The sequence below is a fragment of the Marmota monax genome, unplaced genomic scaffold (genome assembly GCF_021218885.2).
Source record: "Marmota monax isolate L192 unplaced genomic scaffold, Marmota_monax_Labrador192_F-V1.1 WCK01_AAM20220418_F8-fsc00055, whole genome shotgun sequence".
Taxonomy (NCBI): Eukaryota; Metazoa; Chordata; class Mammalia; order Rodentia; family Sciuridae; genus Marmota; species Marmota monax.
This window is the reverse complement of record NW_026695205.1, coordinates 1,069,845-1,087,736: the sequence shown is the minus strand read 5'-3', so window position 1 is coordinate 1,087,736 and position 17,892 is coordinate 1,069,845. Positions and strand designations below refer to the sequence as shown.

Below are 17,892 nucleotides of genomic sequence, written 5' to 3'. Positions count from 1 at the left end.
TTATGCATTCTAGGCAAGCACGCCACCTATGAGTTACAATCCCAGCCCTTTGATTGAGCACTTCTATCTGCCAGGGTCTGTATGTGAATCTTTGAAAGCATTAACTCATTTAATATTTACACTGTTAGGTAGGCACTGTTTTTTAAAAATCTATTTTTATTGTTATACTTATCATATTGTTTTGAAATGGCTCACTTATTTATCTCCCCAACAGACTTATTAATTTTTATTTGCCCGGAACTAATTACAAGTTCCCTACACATGTTTTTTGGAGTATGAAGAAGTTGACATTAGTAATTAACCAGGACTTGATCTCAAGGATTGAGTGATATGAGATTTTTCAGGCCAGCGGGGGGGACATGCTTGGATTCTAGATAGAAGCTTTTGGATTCCTTCCAATCATATAATATGGTATTTGCCTTTGCACTAAATGATATTGCCATCCTCCTAGTTGCTTAAGGAAACAACCTGGAGTTACCTTGTTTACTAGTTTCTTCACACCTGTGCCTCAGGGAAGTATCCTGAAACCTTTTTTTTTAAAGAGAGAGAGAGAGGAGAGAGAGAATTTTAACATTTATTTTTCAGTTTTTGGCGGACACAACATTGTTGTTTGTATGTGGTGCTGAGGATCGAACCTGGGCCGCACGTATGCCAGGCAAGCGCGCTACCGCTTGAGCCACATCCCCAGCCCCATCCTGAAATCTTTTAACTTGTATTTCCATAGCAACTCCCCTAATCTATCCCATAGACTTGTCCAATAACTTCTTTTTCTTCTCTGGCTTCTCCTTGTTCCATTTCTGCTCCCTCCAAATTTCTCTATAAAATAGGTTAACTTAAAAAAGAAGTTTGTCTTCCCTTTGCACTTAACCAAATAATCCAAACAATATGATTAAGCTCCTGCTTAACACTACAGCCTCAGTCTCATACTTGTGACTCAGTGTGCTCAGTACTCCTGGCCTCCTGTTCCTCAAGCCAGCCACAGTTCTTCAGTATCAGAGCCCTCACACTCATTGCCCTGTCTGGAATGCTCTTCCTCTCTGTGGTTGGCATGCCTGACTCCTCCTCATTTAGGTCTTAGTTCAGGCCTCCTCAGAAGGTTACCTAAACTTTTTGTCTTCACAAAATCTATGCAATTAACAATTAAATCTAATTTATGTCTTAAATCTGTCTGCATTTTTTATTTCTTTTTTTTTGGGGGGGGGGTACCAAATTGAACCCAGGGGTGCTTAACCACTGAGCTACATACATAGTTTTTTTTTTTTTTTTTTTTTTTTTTTTTTGAGACAGGGTCTTGCTAAGTTGCTTATGGCCTTACTAAGTTGCTGAGGCTGGACTTGAACTTGTGATCCTCCTGCCTCTCAGCCTCTGGGATCACTGGGATTACAGGTGTGTGCCACCATGCTTGGTTCTCTGAATTATTTTCTCTTTGATTACAAAGCCTCAAGTTTCCTTTTAAATTATTTGATTGTGCATTATGTCTTGTCTTTCTCTAACTACCCTGATGTGTTTTCTTCTTAACATTTATCAGTACCCGCAATTGTCTTGTTTGCTTGTTTTATTATTTATCTTCCCTATTAGAAACATAAGCTTCCAAGTGCAAAGCCTGCTTCTGTTTATTCACTGCTGTATCCCTGGCACCAGGAAAACATAACCAAAATATTTTTTTAAATGAATAAATCAAACAATGAATAGACAAGTGTCTTCTTGGGGTATATATAAGGTGGATATTGGTATCCCAACAGAAATGGATTCCTATGTTCCTATTGCTCTTAAACTGGTGGGAGGGGAGAGGTGAAACACAAAAGCAGAGAGGATCTACCAGACTCTGTTTGCATATAGTTGACAGAAGCAGCAATCCCAATTGTTATAGAAGAAACAAACAAACAAAACTGTGCTGGTCTGCCAATGACAGCCAGTGCCTTTTCAACTCAATGCTACAGTGCTGCCTACTATGGGTGTCCAGGGGAACTTTTATCTATCTACTTTGTTCAAAGGTCTACAGAGCCAGGCTTGGTAGCAGCAAGCCTGTAATCCCAGCTATTCAGGAGGCTAAACAGGAGGATCCCAAGTTGAGGTTGGTCTCAGCATTTTAGAAGACCCTGTCTCAAAACAAAACAAAACAACAACAACAACAACAACAAAAAACTGCATATGTAGCTCAGTGGTAAAGCTCCTGGATTCGATCTCTTCTACTGAGGGGAAGTCTACTGAGATTAGTGAGTTCCAATAAACCTGATCCATTTGTTTAGGGCTTCTGACCTGGAGGAGTGGCCATCTCAACAGTGATTATTCCAATGGGATAAGTTAAGGGAATGATTAGCCAGGCCAAATTGGATGATACTGGTTTGCTGGCTTTGAGTGTGATTCTTCAGTCTCTATTCCTCTTAGCATTTACTTTTAGCAATCTTTACCCTAAATTCTCCCACATCCTTAACTTCATAAAATCTAAGCAATAAACTGTTGGATCTCATCTACGTCCTAAATCTCTCGGCATCATTTTCTCTTTGATTATGAAGTCCCAAGATTCCTTTTAAGTTACTTGATTATCTGTTTATTTTATGTGACTTCTTTCTCCTTATCTAGTTCGCATGTTGCTGAAGGGCATTGTCAAGCATGATTTACAGAGCAAAAGGCTACTCATGACACGGGTTTCTGACTAGAGTTTCTATTTTGTTCCTTGACGATCAGTTTCAATGTCAATGATCCTCCGTTCCAGAAGTGGCTTATGCGAATCTACAGAAGCAGCACTAGACTCCCCTGTCCCATGCTACCACGCAGGGTGCCTTTTCGAACTTGCAGGAAGTTGTGTTGGTCACGTTTCTGTCCCACATTTGACCGCTGGGTGGAAGTGGAAAGCAAGCTGTTGTGGCCGGTGTCACGAGCGGCTAGTGTGAAGCACCGCTCACAGGGCGCCAGCGCCAGCGCCAGCTGAAGGCTCTAGCGCCGGGTACCCGCGCGCCCGGGAAGGGGCGGGGCAGTGGGAGGAGCCTGCGATCGCCGGGACCACCAATGGAGTCCCGAGCTCGAGGACCGTGCGCGTGACGCAGGCGAGCCGGCTGGAGGTTGGGGGCCGAGGGGCGGGCGAGTCGGGCGCTTTATCTTCGTTTGCGGCTGGGCTCGCGGCGTTGCGGGCCCTGGCCCCGGGACGTATTTTGTAGCCGACCTTCCCGCCGCTGTGCAGTGACGGATTCCCTGCCCGGCCCTCTTTGCCGAAGTCCCCGCAGCCCGGCTGGGCCCCAGGTAATACCCATGCTCCCACCTTCCTTCTCATTTCCCGTCTGGGTCCCCCCTGCCTCAGCCCGAGGAGAAGGGGAAAGAGGTGGCGGCTGCAACTCCGGCTCTGCGGGCCTGGCCTTGTCCAGGGCTGTCCAGTCCCCTCAGCCCAGAGACCGGGAGGCTCCGCCAGTCCCCGGGAGTTTGGGAGGGGAGGACGGGAAAGTTACGGTCAGGCATCCATCCACGTTACTGGCAGTCGTTTAAACCTCGGATGCTCGTTTGGTGTCCCCCAGCCCTGTGGCATCTCTCAAGCCAGTAGCACAGAAAGTTATAAATTAGAAGGCATTTTATTCTTTAAAAAGCGAAACCACAAACTGCATTCGGGAAGTCATCTTTTTGTTGATTTAAGGGGGAAAAACTGTGAGAAGGGAAGGATGGCGCAATAAAATGTCAAAATCTGTTGGGTTGTGGGCTCGTGTTTTGTTTTTTAAATATTAGGCTGTAGTTAAGTTTTCAATCTTTGACTTTAAATGTTAATACCCATGTAATTTAAACACACACACACACACACACACATATTTTTAGAAGTTATTTGCAAGAAACATCTATAAACTGTGTTCTCTGCTTTTATGCATAGGTTAAGTCCAGCTATCACTTGAATAGTTAAGTGGCTGCCCCTTGTTTAAACTATTCCCCCCCCATCCACCCCCGAATAGTACTTATCTTCTTCTTCTCTTAAATACAGAATTCAACTTGAAGATTCTTTTCCCCCTCCTTGCTTGCCTTGAGCAGCATCATGAATGACCAGTTAAGGAAGTTTGTGCTGCTGGGGGCCTGGGACTGGGTTTTGGAAAGAGGTCTGATGCATGGAAGAGTAAGAGGAGTAATTGTGAAGAAAAGCACGTGTCTCGGTGTATCACATGTTTGGAACCCCTCAAGGGTTTCACATTCTCTTAGGTCTGAGTGAGCTCACTCTTCCTGTCGCCAGCTCATTGGAGCCTCTTTTTCCCCTGGCTCTTCAGACTCAAGCCACACTGGCTTTAATTTTTGTTCCTGGAAAGCCTCCTCTTTGCTTATCTGCTTGGCCTTTAATGTCTCCTTCACCTCTCCCTTTCCCCAGTTCCTAAACGTTCTTTAAAACTTCAGCCCAAATATTGTTTCCTTTGGAAATCAAGCTATCTCCTTGTCTCCCTAGCAGTCCTTAGTCTCCTTACCAATAATTAATCATTAATTGTAATGAGTATGTTAGTTAATTAGATGCTTTAATTGTTCTCTACTAGTAAATTTCATGAAGGCTGGGCTAGTTTATCTTCTTTATGTCTTCTTAGGGTCTAGACCAGCACCTGGCACAATAAAGCACTTGAGTGAAAAAGGAAGGAACTTTTTGTGTGTGTGTGTATCAAGGTTTGAACCCAGGGGCACTTAACCACTGAGCCACATCCCGAGCCCCTAGTTTTTTATTTTGAGACGGCATCTTGCCAAGTTGCTCATCTAAATTGCTGAGAATGGCTTTGAATTTCTGATCCTCTTGCCCCAGCCTCCCCAGCTGCTGTGATTTGTAACAGGTGTGCGCCACCCTGGCCAGCAGGAAGGAACTTTTGAATGAGAAACATTAACTAGGGAAGAGTGGCAGTTTCCTATGAGAAAGAAAAGGAAAAAGAATTTAACAAAGGCCAGTCAAGCTCGGTTTGTCTAAGAGGAGCCCCTGTTTTGGAATTTACCACAGTGGATAAGTGATTGTACTAACTGTAGAGATGTAAATCAAATTTGCCCAGGTCCTTCAGTTTTGCTAATTGATTAAATAACCTGGTTCTGCCATATGTAAAAGTTGTGGGGTTGCACTAGGGCAAACTTGTTTGGAAGGAAGAAGGTCCAAATATTTTATGTTTTGGATTTAAAATTTTATTCACAGTTGTTTTTCTTTCCCCCTACTTAAGGGTGATGTCGCATAGTTCTTTACCAGAATAGGTATTCAGTATTTATTTGTAATGTTAGGTTCTTCTGAATGCTTTATTAACGAGAATGCTACAGGCAGCCTAATGAGATAGCTTGATTTCCAAAGGAAACTTTTTTCAACATGATTCATTTATTTCTCAAACTGATATTATTTGCTTTCTGACGACAAGTTACTTATCACACAGAACATTGCATAACTGCAGCGCACAGATTAGTTTCTGAAATTCTTGTTGAATCAATGTGTTGTATTTAAAAATAGCTACCTAGTCAACTTCATGTCACCAAGGAGGAACATATTTGCACTTCTACTCATTGGCTGTGACTTTTTGAACAAATCTCCTGCTTATCTGAAAATAGAGTGGACATGTTAAATGGGGTGGTGCCAGCCTGTGATGCCAGCTCTGCAAAGGCTACTGGCTAAGTACACTTGATTTCTTCACTGCTCGACCTCTTGAGAGACTTTCTTTCTTTTTTTTTTTGATACTGGGGATTGAATCCACAGTACTTAAGCACCGAGCGACATCTCCAGTTCTTTATATTTTGAGACAAGATTTCACTAAGTTGCTGAGACTGGCTTTGAATTTGGGATCCTCCTGTCTCAGCCTCTCAAGTTGTTGGGATTACCAACATGCGCCACTGTACCCAGCTAGACTGACTTGTCTTATGATCACTGTTTTCATTTCCTTAACTCATTTTGCAACCCACCCCAGTCTATTTGTCATTGTTCCTGAAACTAAGTATGCATGTAGTTAAGTAAATCACAGCTATTAATGTCCTCAAATTGTGAAATATCTGTACCCTGGCCCACTCTCCTTTTTTTTTTTTTTGTTACACTTGAATTTCCATTGACCTTAGATTACTACTTCTTGAATCTTCTAACTTGATTTCCAACATTGCTTGCTCCTGGTTCTACTCTACTTTAGGCCTTTTCTTTTTATTGTTAATTCTTTTTCTCTCCACATTTTTTTGGTTCCTTATAGTTGTACATTATGATGGGACTTGTTACATATTCGCTAGTGCTCACAATGTAACAATGTAATTTGGCCAGTATCCCTCCCTAGCAATTCCTTTCGCCCGCCCACCCTCCCTCTTACCCTCTGGTTCCTTTCCTCTTATTCTACTGATCTCCCTTTGATTTTCATGAGATCCCCCACCCCCACTTTCTTTTTTTTTTTTTCTCCACATTTTTTATTGTTGCATTATAGTTGTACATATTGATGGGATTTGTTGTTCAATTTCCCTCCCCTTTCTTTTCCTTTTTCTCTCACATATGGGAGAAAACACATGACCATTGACCTTCTGAGTTTGCCTTATTTAATGTAATACTTTCAAGTTCCATCCATTTTCCTGCAAATGATATAATTTCATTTTTATTTGAGTGAATAAAACTCCATTGTGGGGCTGGGGATGTGGCTCAAGAGGTAGCTCGCTCGCCTGGCATGTGTGAGGCCCGGGTTCGATCCTCAGCACCACATACAAACAAAGATGTTGTGTCCGCCGAAAACAAAACAAAACAAAACAAAAAAACCTCCATTGTGTTCATATACCACATTTTGTCTGTTGATGGGCACCTAGGCTGATTTCACAGTTGGGCTGTTGTGAATTGTATTACCATAATCATGGGTATGCATGTATTTCTGTGGTACATTAACTTTAATTCTTTAGGATAAATACCAAAGAGTGGTCTAGCTGGGTCATATGGTGGTTCCATTCCTAGTCTTTTAAGGAACCTCCATGCAGATTTCCATAGTGGTTGTATTCATTTACAATCCCACCAAGAGTGTAAAAGTGTTTCTTTTTCTCCACATCCTCTCCAGCATTTATTATTGTTCGTATTCTTGATGACTGCCATTCTGATTTGTGGAGATGAAATCTCAGTGTAGTTTTGCTTTTCCTGACTACTAATGATGTTGAACATTTTCTTATGTATTTTTTTTGCCATTTGTATTTTTTCTTTTGAGAAATATCTAATTCATTTGCCCATTAATTGTTTTTTTTTTTTGGGGGGGGGGTGTTTAGTTTTTTGAGTTCTTTATATGTTCTAGATAATAATTCTCTATTAGAAGAGTAGCTAGCAAAGATTTTCTCCCCTTCTGTAGGATCTCTCTTCACATTCTTAATTATTTCCTTTGTTATGCAGAAGCTTTTTAATTTGATACCATCCCATTTATTAACTCTTGGCATTATTTTCTGAGCTTTAGAAAGTTACTGTCTCTGCCTATATGCTGGAGTGTTGACCTTATTATTATTATTATTATTTTTTTAGGAGTTGCATACTTTGTGGTCTAAATTCCTAGGTCTTTGACCTATTTTGCGTTGATTTTTTAAAAAAAATATTTTTAGTTTTAGATGAACACAATCCCTTTATTTTATTTATGTATTTTTATATGATGCTGAGGATCAAACCCAGTGCCTCACAGGTGCTAGGCAAGGGCTCTACCACTGAGCTACAACCCCAGCTCTTGTAGTTGATTTTTGTGCAGGTTGAGAGAGAAAGGTCTCTTTTCATTCTTTTACATATGGTAAACCAGTTTTCACAGCAGTATTTATTAAAGAGGCTGTCTTTTCTCCAGAGTGTGTTTTTGGTAGGATCAGATCGTTGTATCTGTGTGGATTTGTTTCTGTCTTTGTCCAGAACCAGAAGTGTCACAGTAGGCCAAGGGCAAGTAGGCTGAAACAAAGGGAGTTTTAAGGGAAAACATGAGGCCTCTAGAAACTGTCTGTTTTTATGCCAGTACCACACAGTTTTTGTGACTATAGCTCTGTACTATAATTTTAAGTTGGGTATTGTGATGCCTCCAGCATTGCCTTTTTTGACTAAGAATTGCTTTGACTATTCTGGGTCTTTATTCCAAATGAATTTTAGGACTCTTTTTCTAGTTCTGTGAAAAATATCATTGGTATTGTGATGGGGACTGCATTGAATGTGTATATTGCTTTTCGTAATATGGCCATTTCAATAATATTAATTCTGCCCATCCATGAACATGGGAGGTCTTTCCGTATTTTGGGGTCTTCAATTTTTTTCTTCAGTATTCTGTAGTTTTCATCGTAGAGGTCTTTCATCTCTTTGGTTAGAGGTATTTCTAGGTGGTGTTTTTTTTTTTTTTTTTTTTTTTTTTTTTAGTTTATTGTGGATGGGGTTGTTTTTCTGATTTCTTAGCAGATTTGTTGTTGGTATGTACAAAATCTGTTGATTTTTTTTTTTTTTTTTGTATGTTGATTTTGTAACTTACTGTTCTTTAAATGCCCCATAATAACTGGAATTATTTAATCATTTATAAGAATGATACTAGTATCTGCTCTATAGGTTGTTAAGAAGTGCTATGTAAATGTTAGCTGTATTATTTCTTAGGTCACCTCCCTGGGAGGCTTCCTGAGTTCATGTGGCTTGTCCTTATCTGTGCCTGTACTATAATTTTAAGTACTATAATTCATTCATTATGAATGAATCCTAGATCTCTGTCTTCAGCCCAGGCTTGTATATTCAGCTGGTCATAATCGCTTGGCTGGCCTGCAGGCACAGATTTTGACTTTACCTACTCCTCTCTCTTCCCCAGGTGTAATTACTTAGCATACTGGCAGGGCTGTAGCTTTAGTCAGTGAGTTATCTATCTGAACAGCTGCCTGGATATCTCAGGGACTCCTCAGGATAATGTTTGTAACTTTATCTCATCTCCCTTATCTCTCCACTCTTTTATTATTTTAATAAATACATGCTATTGAGCCTTACTTCAGGTCTTTATTGTCTTTGGTGTGTGACCTTATTGTGGTCCCCATCAATCTCTCCTTTCTCTTGTGTATCCTTTCCTTAGGTCCTGAGTTTAATTTTCTTCAAGATAAATATGCAGTCAGTCTCTGTTTAAAAACTTCTCCCTCCTTCCCTCTCTTCTGTTTTTCTTTCTGAGGCAGATCACATAGCTACACCCCTGGCTTAGCTCTTTTTTTTTTTTTTCCCTAAGTTCCAAACTTCTTAAAATAGTTCTTAAGGGCCCTTGCCCTTTCATACCATGTGCTTAGCCTTATAGCTTCTCTTCCTTGGAGAAGTAACCTAAACTTTCCCTCCTTCAGGAAACCTTTCCTCATCGCCCCTAGGCTCCTTGGGAATAGACTGGTGTTCCCTTCACACTCTACACCTCTGTCGCTGTCCAGTAATACCAGCAGGTGTGATAATTATGTTTTATGTCTTTCTCCCATTAGTTCCTCAGTCTTTGAGAGCACAGGTTGTTGTAAACATCTTTGTATGCCACACCTGGCTTATGTTAGCTCTCAAGGAAGTGTTTGAGTTAAGGAGTCTAGCACCAGGGCCTGCGCTTTATGGTATGTTTTTCATAGAGTGCTCACTAACTTTCATCCTGTTTTAATGCCTCAAAAACTTCTATTCCTTTTTTGAACTCCACTCGGATGCTACCTTCTCCCTGAGGTCTTGTTTTGACTTTCTTAAATTGTTAATTATGACTTCTTTCAGCACATTTTGTGTTTGTGTGCAAGAATAGAGAGGTGTAGGCCTCTGAAGTATTACAACATATTTATCTAATATCACCGAAGATTATGGTGCTTAATATGTGTGAATTTTTCAGTTGATTGATACATACCTTTTAAATGTTAGAACTTTAAAAAAAAAAAAAATTCAGGGCTGGGGATGTGGCTCAAGTGGTAGCGCACTCGCCTGGCATGCGTGCGGCCCGGGTTCGATCCTCAGCACCACATACAAACAAAGATGTTGTGTCTGCCGAAAACTAAAAAATAAATATTAAAAAATTCTCTCTTTCTCTCTCTCTCTCTTTAAAAAAATAATAATTTCAATGCAAATGAAAAATTTCCCCTTGCATTCTGTTTAAACTACCATAGCCTTTTTCTGATGTCCAACGTCAGTAAGCGTAGACTTCAGCTCAGGTCTGCCTTATTACACTGATGTGTTGGGAAACTAAACTTTTTGAAAATATTTTTTAGTTATACATGGACACAATCTTTATTTTGCTTATTTATTTATTTTTGTGTGGTGCTGAGGATCGAACCCAGTGCCTTACATGTACGAGGCAAGCGCTCTGCCACTGAGCTATAACCCCAGCCCGGGAAACTAAACTTTGGTCCTACATTAAAAGGCCTGTTCTCTCTCTTTAAGTGCTGGTTCCTATTTTTAAAGTGTTCTTTCTTTCTTTGTTGTCTTCTGTAGTTGTGCTTCTGGCAGTCACTACTTTTTTCTATTTGAAAATGAGGACAGGATTACTCACCTTGAAAGATTATTATTAGGAATAGAGGAGATAATCTATACAAAGGATTTTTTCATACAGTTTAGCAGACAGTAAGTGTTCTCTAAAGAGAACTTATTAACAGTTCTCATTTATTCTAATTGTTTGAATTGTTTCAGTAGGAAAAAAAAAATCTCAAGTTTGAGAGATCTTCCAGTGGAGTAAGGGACATGACATTTGCCAATAGACAAACTGTAGGGATGGGTCCTGAATGGCCGATGTTGATGGAAGTCTTAAGCTTTAGAACAGATCATTTAAAATTATATACATATAATTTAAATCCCAGACTCAGCAATATCCTTATTAATTGTTCTGTTTGTTTATTTAAAATTTTTTTTTCTTAGTTGTAGTTGGACACAATACCTTAATTTTATTTATTTATTTTTATGCGGTGCTGAGGATCCAACCCAGCCAGCGCCTCTCACATGCAAGGTGAGCACTCTACCACTGAGCTACAACCCAGCCCTTGTGTGTTTATTTATTTATTTATTTTGTGGTGCTGGGGATTGAATCCAGGACCTTGTGCATATGAAGCAAGCACTCAACCAACTGAGCTAGATTCCCAGCCCCCGTGTGTTTATTTTTGAGCTGGGGTCTTGTGGTGTTTCCCTGGCTGTCTTTTGAACTCCTGAGCTTAGGTGATTTGCCTGCCTCAGGCTTCCAGGTAGCTGGGATACAGCCATGGCCTACCACACCTAGCCAGTTGTTGTAGGGTTGTAGTTTTTAGTGTTAGCATATAAAGTTACAAAGAAGTACAGAGTGTCAAGCTCTAGCTTACACCAACGTTTGAATGATGGCTCCAGGAACTTGTGGTGAGCAATCTGGTTTCATGTTCTTACTGTATGTGAAAATATTTGGTAACTATTTGTGAATTAGTTCATCAAACTGTATGAAGTGCAGAATGTGTTCCAGATACATTTTTAGGTATTTGTTTAAAAATGGTGAACAAGAGAAAATTCTTTTTAAGGGGATTACAGTCCTTTGGGGTAGATAGGAAAGAAATAGTATAATGTAATTTGTACACAAGTGCCCTGAAGAAAAATTAAGCAGTGTGAGGGGGTAGAAGAGGAGCAGAATTCCAGGGCATTAATTTTATTTTTATTTATTTATCTATCTATCTATCTATCTATCTATCTATCTATTTATTTATTTATTTTGTGGTACTGGGATTAGCACACATCTATATCTCCCCCCTTTTATTTTTATGTTTTCATTTTGAGACATGGTCTTTCTAAGTTGCTTAGGGCCTCTCTAAGTTGCTGAGGCTGATCTTGAACTTGGAATCCTTCTGCCCCAGTCTCCTGAATGACTGGGATTCCTAGCCCACTTGGCTCAGGGTGTTCATTTCAGATAGGGTAAAGAAGGAAGTCCAGCGGAGGGGACAGTTATAGAGAACTTGAATGAAGTGAAGGGGAAAGCCTTGAGGGCAGCCTCTGGGGCTTCTTCAGGAATGTTCCCCCCCCCCGCCCCCCCCCCCACCGCAAGAAAGGCCTCTGAGTGGGGAACACAGCTAGTTCAGAAACAGCAGAGGGCTGGGATGTAGCTCAGTGGCAGAGCACTTGTCTAGCATGCCTGAGGCCCTGAATTCAACCCCCAGCACTGCAAAAAAAAAAAAAAAATCCAGTGTTTGAAGGGTTTTAGGTAAGGACAGGACTTAGTCCACTTTAATCTTTTAAAAAGTTCTGTTGGTTTAACAACAAGCCCCCCCCCCCCCCAAAAAAAAAAAAAAAAAAAAACCCACAACACTAATTGAGTGTGGCACATGCCTGTAATACCAGTGGTTTTAAAAATGCTTGGTCTTCTGAAATCTTTCTTTCCTTTAGTCTTTTTACAGGACTGTCTTTCAGTGATTTAGCTTTTTTTTAAGAAAGAGAGAATTCCAATATTTATTCTTTAGTTTTTGGCGGACACAACATCTTTATTTGTATATGGTGCTGAGGATTGAACCCGGGCCGCACGCATGCCAGGCTAGCACGCAATCGCTTGAGCCACATCCCCAGCCCCAGTGATTTAGCTTTTGACATGTTTTTTCTAGAGTAGATTGATTGTTCCTAATTTTAACCATCATGGTTTCCTTTAATGTTTTATTTTTCTACAGGATACCCAGATTTAATATTTTTGTGTGTGTCGGTTAAACAGCATTTGTCTATCAAACTTTTTTTAGGTTTTTTCTTTTTTTTTTTTTTTTTTACTTTTTAATGAGCACGTCTAATCAATATGGGATAACAGCCAGAGAAAAATAATAATTTATTTTATTTTTTATTGTTTTTCTAAATTTTTTTTTTAGTTGTTGATAGAACTTTATTTTTATTTATTTATATGTGGTGCTGAGAACCCAGTCCCTCACACATGCTGGGCAAACCCTCCACCACTGAGCTACAACCCCAGCCCCAATAATATTATTTTAGATAGCATATATAACTTTTCTATGTAATAAAAGTATAATTGTCTTTTTCACTTATTGAAGTGCTTGAAATAGATTGTGAATACTCTCTGGAGTCTAGGGGATCCCCCACCATCAATTAAGAACAATTGTAGGGGACTGGGATTGTGGCTCAGTGGTAGACCACTCGCTTAGCGTGTGCGAGACCCTGGGTTCAATCCTCAGCACCACATAAAAATAAATAAATAAAACAAAGGTATTGTGTAAAAGAACAATTGTAGGACACATGAAGCTATTAACAGTGAAGATGATTCGAATTGGCATCCTCCCAGCATGTTTTCCTCTTGGTTCTGCAAGTTTAGGATAATTGGTTTATGGAATGTTTGATACATTCACTTCCTCTCCTAATGCATTCCTGTTGTGCCCCAGGTACTTTCCACGAGATTTTGGAAATTCAAGGAGAAAATTCTATAGTCCCTGTTTGACAAATTTAGGCTTATTGTGAGGGATAGTATGACAATGACAGATGGAGAGTGCAGTGGAGCTACAGAGGGGGTGAGATGAGAGTTGGTGGAGGAGACTTGAGCAGAGGTAGTGGGTTGGAGGCAGGCTAGTGGTAGATGGTAGGCTGTAGAATCTGATAGATTTTGTTGTGAATTCCAGTTCTGAAGTTATAGAATTATTATTTTTTAACAGTAAATATTTAAGGAATTTCTCATGTTGTGATTCTTTCTCTGCCCCTCAAGGTCACTGTAGTTCCTCTGATGCTGAAGTTTGAGATTTATCTTTAAGATAGTCCTTTTTAAAAAGTATTGATGCTAGATTCAATTGTTCCATCAGCCTGCAGTTTTAAAATTTGGATTTCTTTTGTTTCTATTTGAATTATGCACATAGATCATGATGATTTCAAAGTTCCCCATCAATCTCTGGGATCAACTTTCTTCAAGAAGCTGACCTCAGGATCACTTTTTAGGGTTGATGGATCTGCCTAGTTTTGTTTGTTTTAGTACCAGGTGTACTTAGCCACTGAGCCACATCCTCAGCCCTTTAAAAAAAAAAGTTATTTAGAAACAAGGCCTCGCTGAGTTGCTTAGGGCCTCGCTGAGTTGCTTAGGGCCTCGCTGAGTTGCTTAGGGCCTCGCTGAGTTGCTTAGGGCCTCGCTGAGTTGCTTAGGGCCTCGCTGAGTTGCTTAGGGCCTCGCTGAGTTGCTTAGGGCCTCGCTGAGTTGCTTAGGGCCTCGCTGAGTTGCTGAGGCTGGCTTGGAACTCAGGATCCTCCTGCCTCAGTCTTCCATGCCGCTGGGATTACAGGTGTGTGCCACTGTGGCCTGGCTGCCATGTTCTTATTGCCACTCTGATCCATCATACTCAGAAACAGTATAGATCTGTGGGATATACCAATGCCTAAGATTAAAAATTTTTTTTTAGGTCTTTATAGTTTTTGTTAACTGTCTTATAATTCCATCCCACATAGTCATGTGAGTAAAGCAAAACGACAAAGTTACTGTATGAGTGTTTTCAATAGATGTGTGGCTACAGGAGAAGCCCTCTTGGGAGAGATCACAAAACTGTTGGAAAATTATGACTTGGGATATATATATTAATCTAGCATTGGTACTTTTTCAAAAGGATTATCTTAAAGATAAATTTCAAACTTCAGCATCAGAGGAACTACAGTGACCTTGACGGGCAGTGAAAGAATTACAACATGTGAAATTCCTTAAATATTTATTGACTGTTAAAAAATAATTATTCTATAACTGCAGAACTGGAATTCAAATATATATACACACACACACACACACATATACATACATACATATATAATATATATTAAAATACCTCCCTAAACTACATTTTTCTCATCTTTAAAATGAGGAGAGTATTTATCTAAGGTTGTAAATATTGAGAAAATATAAAGGACTTAGCACAGTTCTTGGGAGGTACATAGGTGCCCCTTCAATCAGTGCTCTTGTTGATGACATTACCACTGCTGTTACTTACTACTGATATATTGACTTTACATACTTAATGCATGTAAAGCATGTAAACATGCCGAATTGGCTGTTGTTAGTCTGAGAAACATTTCACTATGCTGTATTCTCTCATAGGGCTCTGGTAATAGACTTTAATCTCGAATTTATTTTTCAGTTTTCTTACATTACTGTCTTTTGTATTTTAATCTTTTATTAATATCTTTAAAGAGTGCCTTTTAAAAACATATCTATTTTTTGTAGTGCTGCGGCTCAAACCCAGGGTCTTTCACTAAGCATGCTTCCCCTGAACTAGAGTGCCCAGCAAGAGTGCCTATTTTTAATTCCACATTATCTGTTGTAAAATTATTTCCTTTTTGAAACATCTTGTTTCCCTTTACATCTATTTTGGTTTTCTTTCGTGATTTCTGCAACAGAGATTAGTTTTCAGTTCTCGCTTCTCTACTCATTTCTGTTTGAGGATTAGATGCTCCATGGCTTCCTCTACCATGGTAACACAGATGACTTTTAAGTCTCTACCAGTAGCCCTGGCCAGATCTTTTCTAGGTTCCTCTTAATCAAATATTATTGTTCTTCTGAAATTTCTTTGACATATTCATCTACTGTTTTGCATTCTTTTTCATTTGTATGATTTCAGAAAAAATTAAAAGGGAACTGATCCAGAGTTGTTAGATTTTTATGTTGCCAAACAGTGACAGCTGAAAAAGCAACTAAACTCACCATTTGCTATATTCTATCATTTCATACACAAAAGACATCTTTAAAAGTTTAGGAAGACCATGAACCCAGAATTTAAATATATGTGACTTTAAAAATAATGTAATGAGGGGCTGGGGTGTACCTTGGTGGTAGAAGGCAGTCTTAAGTGCTAGGTTGGATCTCTAGCATCCCCTCTCCTCCACGAAATTGAAAATTGAACCCGGGGCTTCATACATGCTAGGCAAGCACTCTACTACTGAGCCATAAACCCTAGCCCTATTTTTTTAAAAATTGTTTTTAAAAAATTTGTTTTAGGGGCTGGGATTGTGGCTCGGTGGGTAGAGTGAGTGCTTGCCTAGCATGCATGAGGCACTGGATTCGATCCTCAGCACCACATAAATGTAAAATAAAGATATTGTGTCCACTTAAAACTAAAAAATAAATATTTAAAAAAGTTTGTTTTAATTAGTTATTCATGCCAGTAGAATGCACTTCAATAAATCATATATGGGTGGAATATAATTTCTCATTCTTCTGGTTGTACATGATGTAAAATCCCACCGGTCATATAGTTATGTATGTACATAGGATGATAATATCTGATACCATTTTTATTCTGATCTTTCCAAAATTTGACTTTGACCATGTTTTCAGTTCTTAAAATTCTCCCCACTGCCTTCCTAAAAAATTCAAATTTTGTAGGCTTTCCTAGTTTGACTCCTCTCAATCCTAATCTTTTTCATCATATCACTTTATCAACCTTTTTTTTTTTTTAATAGTTGCATTTGTAGTTTGGATCTCACTAATGCCACTTCACATCTGGCTCTTATTTATAGACTTTGTGGTCTTGGGCAAGTTACTGTAATTAGAAGAAAAGTAGCCTCTTGCACACTAGGGCTTCCCTGACACTTCAGCTAGGCCTTGGTGTTACTATGAGCCAACCTGGCACTTAATAGCTAAGTCCTTTTGGTATTCTTCTGTTGAACACAAACAATTTCTCTGAACACCAACATTAGATAAGATCATCTGGTGACCTTGATGTATCAAGACAAAACCAAGGTTATGCATTAATCATGTCTGAACACAGAGGAAACTAAACATTGCTAAGTTATAAAAGATGAAACATCCCTCTTTCCAGGCTAATGTGAATGATTGTGCTGCTTTACCAATTAACAGTGGTACCGGCTTGTCTGCAGTTTTGTTTTCCATAGTATCCAGTTACCTGCAGCCAACCATAGTTTTCAAATAAAAACAGTTCGTAAGTTTTAAACTGTACACCATTCTTCGTATTCTTGATGAAATCTTGAGCCATACCATCCTTTGTTGCCTGGAACATGAATTATCTCTTTCCAGAGTATCCACCATGTGTATGTTACCTACTTAATAGTCACTTAGTAGCCATCTTGGTTATCAGATTCACTTTTGTTCAAGTGACCTTTACTTCATAATCCCCAAATGCAAACTTTTATTATAGTATATTGTCCTATTTTGTTATTACTGTTGTTAAATCTCTTATTATAACTAATTAAAAAAAAATTTTTTTGGTTGTTGATGGACCTTTAATTTATTTATCTGTGGTGCTTAGAAGTGAACCAAGTGCCTCAGGGAAGAGTGCTTGCCAGGGAAGCACTCTACCACTGAGCTACAACCCCAGCTCTTACAATACCTAATTTATAAATTAAACTTTATGTGTGTATAGGAAAAAACAAAATATGAATAGTTTGATAATGTCCCTGATTTCAGGCATTCTCTGGGGGGGCATCTTAGACTGTATCCATTGTAGATAAGGGGGGACTTCTGTTCAGCTGCACTCTGTTTGCGTCTACTAATTGTAGAATTGTCTTTGCTTTCTGACAGTACCTGAGCCAGAGTAAACCCTTGTGCCCTGGGACTCTTCAAAACTATCCAGCCAGATTCCCTTCTGATCTTCTAATTTCCTATTGTAGGCCTTCCTAATAACTCAGCTTGTTCAGCTGCCGTTGTGTTCCTGTATGGGTGGAGGGCACTGATGGTAATACTTCTTGAGCCTTTGTTTTTTCATATTAGAGGTAATAACATTTTTTTCCCCCAGAATTGTTATGAAGATTAAATGAGACAACCTAAAGCACACAGTAGGGGCTTTCCATGGAGTAGACAACAAAGTCTAGTCTCGTTCTCTAGTGGTCTGCTTCAGTTATGGTCCCCTGAACAGGGCTTCTAAAGGTCTTGATTTAACCCTTTCTCACACATGGAGTGTTATGTTCTCATCCTTCAAGACTCAGTCCCCAAATACCTTCTTTTCTGTGAGACTTTTATGTCTTTTTCTGATATCTCCTGACTTTGAACTTCCGAGTTATTGTTTTTACCATGGATTGATTATCAATTATACTCTATCTGTGGCATCTTTGTAGCT

General features: G+C 39.4%; 1 protein-coding gene across 1 annotated transcript in view; it reads left to right on the top strand.

Annotated features, from left to right (window-relative positions):
- The first annotated feature begins 3,046 nt into the window (after positions 1–3,046).
- The window catches only part of Soat1 (sterol O-acyltransferase 1), a 54,253-nt gene continuing 39,407 nt past the window's right edge, over positions 3,047–17,892 (top strand). The window contains exon 1 of the mRNA XM_046430063.2: positions 3,047–3,240. The gene's annotated coding sequence lies outside the window, so the exon portion shown is untranslated. The remainder of the gene's footprint in view (positions 3,241–17,892) is intronic.